We start from the raw sequence: 10,257 nt of genomic DNA, 5'->3' as shown, positions 1-10,257 counted from the left end.
TAAAATGACTTAAATTAACATTGTTTTTACTACCTATTTTTACCTTTGTTTTTTTTTATTCTTTTTGAATTTCATTTTCCTTTCAGTTTACCTCATGAAAAACATTCCATTTTTGATGTATTTGTGTTTATTTTCTAACTCCATTCCCACACATTTGAAGAGTATTTTCTTAAAACATTTTATGACATTTTCTAACATTTATTTTTATAACCCTGTAATATACAAAATTTTTAGATTTCCTGGAGAAAGGTTTGTAAATTTATATTTTTTCAAGTAGCAAATAATCCAAAAAAAAAAAAAAAAAAATAGTGGGCAGGCAACCATTCATTATAGTAAATAAGCTGAATAAGGTTTACAGTCAGTTCATACATGATTTTTGAAAACTCAAGATCAAAACAGAGAATATTTGGATTTTCCACATAATTTATATTTCCCTATTTTTCCAGAAAACCATATGGGAAGTAACATTTATTGTCTATAAAAATTGTAGAAAACACACAAAGTTCACTTTTCTTCAGTTATGCTCCAGGACCTTTATTTGTAGTAGAATATTTGTATTAGCATGTGTCTGTAAATGAAGGCTCTAAATACCTGATTTAAAAAACTACTAGCACTAAAAAAATACTAATAAATGAACCTGGCATACAGGCTGCCATGGAAATATACTAGCCTGTGACGAAAATATAGGTCAGTACAGTGGGTGTTTGTGGTGTCAAGTTGAATACCACATCAGCTTTCACACAGAAATCTTCCATTGGGCTAATAGGTTTGTGGTAGTTTATTATTCATATGCAGTAAAATTACCTTTTTTGTCAGATACATATTTAACCCATCTGGGCTTCTGGGTTTGGATTGTTCTCATGAATTTATCTAAAAGTGGCCTGCTGCAGATCCAAAGGTTTAAGCAATCCATCTAACTCTTATAACTGCACACAAGATTCCTCTGAATCCCACAGTGTTGTTTTCAAGTCCAGACATGATGGCGTCATAAATCATGCATTGCTCACAAATGACTAACTGTCTAATACACACCAGTCCTTTAAATTCATATTCATCTGGCGAGGGAAAGGAGCTTTATCCTCCAATCAAAGGACAGTGTTTCCATGACACCAAATAGCTCCTTGCTTTAAGTCCAACCTACTTAGGTTACGTGAGAGCAGACAACAGTAGGAAGGTTACAGGTTAAAGACTCACACCTGAGTCATGGTCTTGGGAAATCTCCCTGCTGTGAAACGTCACAGCTGGCAGCCAGTCACATTCAGACTAGCTGCTGTCGTCAAGTCAGAGGCTCGCCACTAAGAAGGAAGCGTCTTTCTGTGGAAATGCAGGGGAACTACACTGTGAGGTGACAAGGAAATGCAATGTATAGTGACAGTGCTGTAAAACCAACACATCCAATGTGGTGTGTGTGTTTTAATTACACAACTATTCAGAATAAGCTTTCTGTGTTTTGTCACTTCCAAAGTAAACTTCACACATGTAGTGTGTGAGGCGAGGGGTTTAATAACAGGGCCCTATTTCAGGAAGCCGGTTTAGTGCAAACTCTGAGTAAGTATACCCTGAGTTAACGAAAACTCTGGGTTTTCGGTTTCACAAAGCGAGTTTAGATTAATCCTGAGTGAGTTACTATGACGACACACTCCGTGAAGCTAACCTGCCCCCTAGCAGGTTTACTTCAACTAACCCTGACCTTCTCCGCCTCTTTGTCAGAAACCTGACTGTAGGAAGTGTCAGACATGGCGTGCTCCTTCCTTGAAGTAGATGTTGAAGCCCAAATTCTCCGCAGAGCTCTCCGCCGGGAGAGAGTGATTAGAGCGCGTTCGGACATTTTATCATTTCCTGATGATTTTCTGTGTGAACGTTACCGTTTTTCAGCACAATCTATAATTTATTTGAATAACATCCTCAGGCCTAATATTGCTCATGTGACACATCGCGGACATTCTCTCAGTTCTGTACATATTATTTGTATTGCACTTCGGTTTTTTGCAAACGGGAGCTTTCTGTATAATATTGTTGACGCTGAGCACGTTTCCAAGGCTACCGTCTGTCGGGCAGTCAGGAATGTTACAGTTGCACTGAAACGTCTCCTGTACTCGTTTGTGGTGTTCCCCGGTCATAGACCCACAAGATTTATCAAAGAGGGATGGCACAAAATTGCAGGTATCAGGATGAACGAAACTTAATTCATGATGTGGTGATACTTGAACTACTACTTAAATTTTACATTTATTTTCAGGGTTCCCAGGCGTGATTGGCTGTATAGATGGCACTCACATTCCAATCATTGCTCCTTCAGTAAATGAAGGGGACTATGTGAACAGGAAGTCTTTCCACAGCATTAATGTACAGGTACATAGTTCCCTGTAGCATTTCAAACTAACAAATTATTTCAGTATAGTAATGGATGCTAATTTGTGTTCTCTGCACTGTGAAGATCATATGTGATGCTGCCAACATTATCACAAATGTGGAAGCCAACTGCTCAGCCTCTGTGAGTGGTGGTGGTGGAGGACCCCCACCTGTTTTTCGGGCCTCCTCTTTTTTTTCTGTTGGCTATAACGGGTCACATTTGAGCATACAGAGTAAGCAAATATGTACTTGTAATGTGCTCAGATAATTTCAATAAGTGCTTACAGAGGGGAAATTAATGTAGCCTCTAACTGCAATTGATTTACATTGGACAAACAGACCAAGCACTATGGCTCATAATAATACAATTACACCTTACCTGTTTGGACTATATTTTTATATTTCATTTTTACTTGCTGCCAGGAACGTTTGGGGCCTGTTGGGTTGCACCTGCGCTCAAATCACATCACAAAATCAAATGTATAAAATAAAAAATAAAATAAAATATAATAAAATAATGTGTTACATGGGCGGAAATCCCTAGATCAATGTTTAAATTAACACTCACGCATTGACTCTGTCGGCTATGTTTTGCCATGCATGCTCCCTTTCTTTTGCAGCTGAGGCTGTGTTACTTTTTTTCTGCAAAATTTGCATGTTATCGGCATATGCTGCCATCAGAATTTCGGCCTCAAGCGCTGTAAGATACATTGACCGCGCCTTCTTTCCCTCCGTCTCCATGGTGACTCGCTTAATCTGTGCTCCACTAATCAGGGCTTTATGTATCCTCGTGCGCGCGCTTAACTTGGGGTTAAAGCAACTCCGCGTTGACTGAACTAATTGTTATCAGCCTTTCTGAAACCGAATATTCCGAGTTGGAAAGTTCGGGGTTACTCAACCCTGAGTATCGTTTTTCACTCTGAGTTTTCTAAACCGGCTTCCTGAAATAGGGCCCAGAGACTCAGATTAAGTTGTCAAACTAACACAATTTTAAATCCAAAGATTTTTTTTTTTTATATAAATTTTATTTTCAGTCACAGCAGCATGTTAACAACAAAACATTGAACATACAGTAGTTTGCTGTTCAGTATTTACAATACCCCAAAAGATAACAGAAATAGAGAAGGAAAAAACAAACAAACCAAAGAAACCCCTACAAAACAACAAAAAACAAACAAACAACAACAAACAAATATAAAAATAAAATGTATAAGGGACATTCAGTGTACAGTTAACTATGATACTGATATAGAGATATGGCATCTGGTCATGATAAGGTGGTCATTTTAAATGTTTCCATGTACATCAGGAATGGCTGCCATGCCTTAAGAAATTTGGTGGTTGAACCTGCCAGTGTATATCTCATCTTTTCTAAATGTAAAAACCTCATGAGCTCTGCAAGCCACTGTTCATGTGTGGGAGGAGCTTCCTGCTTCCATCTTAAAAGTATAAGGCGCCTTGCGATAAGTGAAGCAAAGGCAATAGAATTCGAATAGCATTTTGGCAAAGTGATGTCTTGAGGTATCACCCCAAAGATAGCCGTTAGAGCAGAAGGATCATATTTAACGTTATACATCTCTGACAGAGTGTTAAATATAGACACCCAATAGTTATGAAGATTGGGGCATGTCCAAAAGGTATGAAGGAGCGAACCTGTTTCTGCTTTACATCTGTTACACAGAGGGTCAGCTCCTGGATAGAACTTGGCTAACTTTTCCTTGGAGATATGTAATCGGTGTAGGACCTTGAATTGAAGGAGCCCATGCCTGGCACATATCGAAGAAGAGTGTACCCTCCGGAGAAAAGATTGCCAGAGCTCATCTGTTATAGTCATCCCAAGGTCTCTCTCCCACTGTGCTTTAAGGATGGAGAGAGAAGGAGATTGAAGATCTAATAATATAGCATAGATTTCTTTAATCGCCCCTCTCTTATGAACGTTTATATTAATAATTTTATCCAAAGAAGTTTCCTCAGGTAGTTCCGGAAATGAAGGAAATCGACTCTTTACAAAGTGACGAACTTGTAAATAGCGGAAAAAATGTTGCCGAGGAACATTAAACTGCTTCAGGAGCTGCGTGAATGAGGCAAAAATCCCATCTACAAAAAGGTCTTTGATATTTCTAAGGCCATTACTTTCCCATATTTTAAAGGCAGAATCCATCATGGAGGGTGGGAACATATGATTTGAGCAGATAGGTGCTTTAATTGACATTAAGTGTAACCCCAACCTTTCCCTACATTGCACCCAGATTCTGAGCGAGTCATACAACAAAGGGTTACGTTTATAGGTGTATAGTTCTAATGGGAGAGCTGAACTCAACAAAGCTGATAGGCAAATTTTGCCACAATTGGATGACTCAATTTGGAGCCAAGCTGGAGTCTCTGTAGTAACATTACTCATCCAGTACAGCATATTACGAATATTTGCTGCCCAATAATAAGACTGAAAGTTTGGCAAGGCTAATCCACCCATTGGCCTCTGCATGAAATCTTTACGAATTCGTGGACTTTTGCCATTCCAAATAAATGCAGAGATATGCTTATTCAGTGTTATAAAATCCAAAGATTATTTTTGATACGCAAGTCTGATATGGCCTCATGCAACCGGTGATTTGCACCTGTTTTAAACCCTCTGCACTTACATTCACCAAGGCGTCTCTTGATGACAGTGTCCTCCAGCGTGTTGTCAGGACTTGGCTGGTTGTTGCTTTTAATAGCCAGAGAAATAATTCTGTGATCACCCTTTTCAGTTTCAGGCATTTCCAGTGCCCCTACTGTTTAGCTTCTGAAAATGCAGGAAAATGTTCAAAATTCCCAAAAAGTCCAACTTTTGTTTTCCTTGAATGAAAGCTAAGTCCACTGTGGTGGTGCAGAGAAGCACAAAGACACGATTTGGATCACTGTCTATAAATGTATGTATGTAAAGCATAACAATAATACAATATGTAATTCATTAAACTTAAAATAAAGTTTATTAGTGAACTCTATTATGAAGTGTTACCTTTGGTTCTTTTATTAAGATTTTAAGAAAAGCTGCAAGGTGTGAGTACATGTGACACTAAATGATTCATATAACATATCCTTCTCAAAGTGAACAGCACTGACTGCTATTCCGCTGACTCACTGCTGTAATTATAAAACGTCCTGTGAGCATTCAGAAATGTGAGCAGAGGAAAAATCATGTGCAAACAGAGCACCTTTCATTTAGTGCTAAGGAAGTGTTGCTACGTAAATGTAAATGTGACTTTTCTTATTCTTTTCTTATTTGTTTATTTATTATACTTTTATTATTGCTGCCATGGTTCTTAAATGTATTACCTGCTGCACTTTTTAACTTCTGGATTAAATGTGTGACCTCTAAAACGATCACTGTCTGTGGCATATTTATTATCAGCGGTGGGGAAAGAGGCTACATATAAATGAGGGAAAAGAGAAAAACTGGAAAAGTATAAAATTCAAAAGAGTTCATGTAAAGTCATGGTATTTAGTAAAGAAGAGGGAAGAGGAGGAAGATGTGTTCAATGACTGTATAAACAAAAGAAGCGGTCACAAGATGCCTGGCACCAAGCCTGTTTATCTGCATTTCACATGCACTCACAAACACCTCATGACTGAGAGCGCAGACGGTGAAACTGCTCCGCGAGGTTGCATCAGATCAGTCGACAGCCACGGGGATCTGATCCAATTGTGCTGCATTATGAACACAGAATAGTTGTGGGGTTTATAATATTTAGATCAATAAAAGAGCAGAAATGGAGATGAAACTGTGCATCAAGTGGACTCGACAGGCAAACACAAGTTATTGTTCCAAAACCCATAAAAGTAACAAAGTGGAAATTTTTTTTCCATTTGGCCTTCAGATGAAAAAATCTGCAAAGGAAAGCAGTCGTCTTTGGTTGCTCTCATGTGAATTAATCTCCACATTAAGGCCTAATGCTCATAACACTGAAAATACATGTTTAAGGGAAACATAATTCAGATGTTATTATATGAAAACAGACTTGAATTCAGTGTTGAAGATGATAAGCATTCAACATAATAGGAACTAGTGAATTATGATGTTATTAGCTGATTTTGTAATATTTAGCTGGAGTTAAAAACAAGACAAAATGTGTGTTTAATGGAAGTTCATAGGATGTACACCACTTCATATGAAGACGCTTCTGCTTTGGAGAAAAGAAATCACTTTTAGCTGAAGATACTTTTAACAAATTGTTTCATTCAGCAGTGTAACTGAATGTAACTGCGTATGCTAATATTTAATGATTATACTTCTTTGTTCGATTAAAACAGACGCATGAGGCAAGTCCAACCTGTTTTCCTGAGAGGAGCAAAAACAACACAACATCCCACACAGCTAACATCAGCTGACACACTGATGGATAGATAGGAATGAGCGCATTGTGGCAAAGCAAACACACAGAGCAGGCTGTTTACTAAATGTGAAGTTAAAAGTTAATATTAGTGAATTGACTTCGTGTGAAAAAATTTCAGCTCGTGGCACAGCTGTTATTAAACCCCTCGCCTCACACGCCTCGGTACACCACCATCAAAATGTTGGACTGTGAATAAAGATGTGTGGAACTTTTTGTAAACCCTCTTGAATCGAAGCTGAAAGTTGGCACTTGAAGTGCCAACTTTGATGGTGGTGTACCGAGGCACAATTATAAAAACTTTGTTAATTTCCAAATACCAGTGGACCTACCTGTGCTGATTATGAACATAATAATAATAATGATATCTACAAATGTGGCAGCTTTTATAGTGTTTTTGCACAGCGTGATAACCAAATGCTGTGCTTGTAATCGAGGCTTCATCACTGATCCATGAGCCAGTCTTCATTCTCAAGACTTTAAAGTATTCAGAGATCCCCAGTAGTCCTTTTGGTCATGTGATACACATATTACAAGTATAATGCAACCCTGTGATGGTGCGAGTTGAAAAAAGCAGGAGTCACAGGAATTATTAGAAAAATAGGGTTTCCATTTATTTAACCCCAAAATTACATTTACAAAAGTAATAAATGTTGAGCTCAAGAGGTCAAAGAAACAAAACTAAACTCAGGCAAAGAACTGAGCAAATGACTGCCCAGACAAACATAACTGACCTAAACAGGAAATGACTCACAAGGGTATAGATAATGGCTGATCAGACCACTATGACACACGAGGGGTAACTAAACAAAACATAATCATAAAGTACAAAAACACCAACTCCCAGGCATCATGGCAGGTTAGTCAGAAGAAGCAACGGTTAGTCAAAGATCAAACAAAGTAATGAACTGGTATGAATACATAAGTAAAGTAAATGTGTGCACTTAAAAATAGAACAAATGTATCCAAACCAATCAATAAACTTATTGGAAACTAAAGTGTGTTATTGTGTTCAGATAAAAAAAAAAATACATAGGGGTTACGGACTTTTAGAGTGTGGCCATGGGTTTGATCATCACAATCCCAAATTTGACTTAACTCTAATTTTACTTCACAATAATAACTTTCCTGCGTTAACAAAGCTAAACCGACAGCAAAGGCAGAAGGAAAGCTGACGGGAAAACTAAACTAAACAGTAAAATAAAAAAGAAGAAAACCTGCAGTTTCAGTCTTGTGACTTCCAGCAACATCGTCCACAATCGTACCGCACGCATGTTAACTGGAATTATAAACATCGGTTAAACCGTAATAACTTTATAATAGCAATCCAAATAAAGTTTACAGATTTATCATTTTACAGACATCATTTGCACCTTTACAAAAACCTTTTTAAACCTTTATTAAAAACCATTTATGAAATAGTACATTCATTATTGTTACATTCATTGTTTACTGTGTTGATTCACAGTTGATTAACTATCAGAGTCCATTTATGACAGTTATTCCAGAATATCACCTAACAAAAATCTTGTAAAGCTGTATTGATTAAATATTGAGTTTAGTACATAGACATGAAGATGTTGCACAAGCATGTTTTAGTGTAAATGAATGAATAATTGAATAACTGTAATTAAAATTTCAGCTTAAAAAACTGCAGGGATTTATTCCATAAACTAGCATCTTTGAAATAAATTAAGAAGGCTGATAGATGATTCTAGTTCTTTTCCATGCGCCACCTGACTTTTGCAACTACTATTCACTTTGAACTTTTACTCGGACACCTACATTAACCTTTGTGTTTGGTTGTGAAAGCACAGATATAATTTTCTAAATGAAAGAAAGATTTTGATGATAAATCAATGCTTTCCTAGTTTTACAGATCGTTCGTGGAAGGCGTAGCAGCCCACAGATGAGCTGAGTTTGGCTGTTTTTAGCCATATTTAAGGGAGAGCTGCTGACCTTTTCCTCCTGCTTTAAAGAACACCTTTGGATCCTTTGTATGCTGAAATATCCTTTTTACAATGTTAATTTTTAACTTCACAATAAAAGTCTCATGTTTACGGCTGTCCTAGCCTGACATTTGAGAACACGCTAGTTGTTTTAATTATCTCAACATGTTTCAAATTATTATTAATTATACATTTTAATTAACAGTTTTAACAGCTGGAACAAATGAATCATGCCAGACTGGTTTATTTTGAATGATCATTTAATCACCATTTGTCTTTGCATTGGGTGGCACGGTGGTGGAGGTTAGCGCTGTCGCTCCACAGCCAGACTTGTGTGCGAGTTTGCACGTTCTCCCTCTCTCCTCCCACAGTCCACAGACGACACTTTGACTGGTGAGTCCAAATTAGCCCCTGAGTGTGATTGGTTGTCTGTCTCTGTGTGATAGCCCCGCAACAGGCTGCTGCCAATTCTTGGAGAATTTGAATTATTCTATAGTGTGGATGCACAAAAAGTACTTTCAAAATAAAATGTAAAAAAAGAAAAAAGAAAAAAAGAATCTATATAAGAAACTCCAACAAGCTATAAATTGAATCCGTTATTTTAAATAATATACGAATATCCTATACGTATATTCGTATAGGAATATACGAAATGATCATTTTGCAGAGTTAGCACACAGTGACGGAGGTTGAGCCTCATGGAGGACCCGAAGAGCCACGAGCATCGAAATAAAGGATTTTGTGCTTCAGTAATGAATTGTGCAATAAAATATGCATTAGGAAATCCATTTAGGAATTCATTTTATAATTTTTTTATTTCATTAAACATTACTAAAGTAATTTGTGATTTAATAATTTCATTTAAAATAAAGGTACAAGAATAAAATTGCATAATTAAGATTAAGGAACTGACCTCCCAGCCCAGGGCTTTGGAGCGTGATGTCACGGGGGTGGGCGTGGAAAGGATTTTGGCCCGAACCGCCATTTTGGGGGTCTAAGTGAAAAAGGAGCGAAAGCATAGCCATGGTTCGTTCTTGCTGTGTGGTCGGCTGCAATGCTGGTTCATTCAGCCTTTGAGAGTGCAGGACCTGAAACACACACAGACAAAGTTCATTTAAAGACAAGAACTAACGAGCCAAGGCCGACGTAAATGTGTTTTATCTACTTTATGATAAATGTAACAAAGTGTCTAGAAAGTTAGCACACACATGTAATTGTTCATTCCTTTATGTGTCCATCTATAGAACGCTGCATGTTATATTCTAAATCTGCCTGTTCTGTCAGAAACCTGCCTGCAGAAAATGAACCTAAAGTATGTAATGCAAGGATGTCATCACTTTCAAGATGGAGAAAGCATAAAGTGACAATTATGAATCACTTAATATGACAAGGAGATTCTGCAGGTCATTGATCAAAGTATAAAATTAAAATAAAATGTATTTTTAGTGACACAACATACAAATATGGAAGCAAGATGTTTAATTAGAATTATTTATAATAAACATTAATAAATCATTGCAATTTCTTTAACCATAAAGAATAACAATCCTTCAGGACAATGTCACATCAATGCACTGAACTCA

The sequence above is a fragment of the Simochromis diagramma genome, unplaced genomic scaffold, assembly GCF_900408965.1.
Source record: "Simochromis diagramma unplaced genomic scaffold, fSimDia1.1 OVJJ01000685.1, whole genome shotgun sequence".
In the NCBI taxonomy this organism is placed as follows: domain Eukaryota; kingdom Metazoa; phylum Chordata; class Actinopteri; order Cichliformes; family Cichlidae; genus Simochromis; species Simochromis diagramma.
Note: the sequence above shows the minus strand (reverse complement) of the source record.